This window comes from Lycorma delicatula, chromosome 10 (assembly GCF_047948215.1).
Source record: "Lycorma delicatula isolate Av1 chromosome 10, ASM4794821v1, whole genome shotgun sequence".
NCBI lineage: Eukaryota > Metazoa > Arthropoda > Insecta > Hemiptera > Fulgoridae > Lycorma > Lycorma delicatula.
The window spans coordinates 764,407-765,631 of record NC_134464.1 but is presented as its reverse complement, the minus strand read 5'-3'; positions in this window follow the sequence as shown (position 1 = coordinate 765,631).

Sequence of the window (1,225 nt, the reverse complement as noted above, 5' to 3'; positions counted from 1 at the left end):
GAATTCTAAATTGCAATTAGATCAAGCTTGTTAACCTGGTAACTCTTTATAGATTTGTCTGATATAGTTTAAAAACTGCTCTATAATCTTTTTTGTCTTTACATCAAACCTTAGAGATTGAACATAGTAGACGTTCCCACCAACATATTTCTGTGATGAAAACTACTAAGAAGGTAATGGGTGTGCTTATATGCTAGTAGGTTATATCTTGGCCTTTCATTCGGAGGTCCCGGGTTTGAATCCTGGTCAGACATGGCACTTTTCACACACGTGACAAATCATTTATCTCATCCTCCTAAGCAGTACCTAACAGTGTTTCTGCAGCTTAAACAAGGGGAAAAAACAAAAGTTATGTCTGGACATTAATTCAGAATGTGTTCAAAACTAATTATAAAAGAAGACCGATTGGTAATTTAGTCTTCTTTTGTATTTTAATATATTTAAATGTATTAAATCCATATAAAAGAATTTAATTGTATAACATCACAACTCTATTTTTATAAATGTTTATTTCTATATTATTGCACAAAAAATCAGTAAAGAAAAAGCTATCTATCGATCGTAGAGAAACATAAAAAAAATATTTTTTGAATATCAGTTTAATACGTGAAAGTGGTGAAAATGAAGGGCATTTTCTTTCTTTTTCTGTTTATCCTCTGGAATCACCATAAGGTATTACTTCAGAGAATGATAAGTATGAATTTAAACGAAGTGTACAGTTTTGTACAGTTTCAGATCGATCGTTCCTGATATGTGTGGTTAACTGAAACCCAACCACCAAAGAACAGTATCCACTATCTAATATTAATATCCGTATAAAAGTAAATGCATTTAGTGTGATTTGAACCGTAGAACTCTAAATTTTGTAATCAGCTGATTTATAAGATGACGAGTTCACCACTAGACCAACACGGTGGGTTAAAATAAAGCACCTTCGATTTAGTGAACGTTTCGGTTCGGTACGAACTGTTTTGTTCATAACAATCAGCTTTAAATAAAAACTACCGGTGTTTAATTTGCCTTAAATTATATGTATAAAAATTGTAAAAAAATATTTTTGTCGTTTGGTATAAATTATGTCAAATTATTTTATGTTTCTACTTTATGAAATGATTGTGCATATAATTCTGTGTATGATATTCACATTTAATGATTAAACTAAAAAATATTCTTAATACCACAAAGTTTAGAAAATATATTTTTTATTCCATTAAATGTGTAAGTA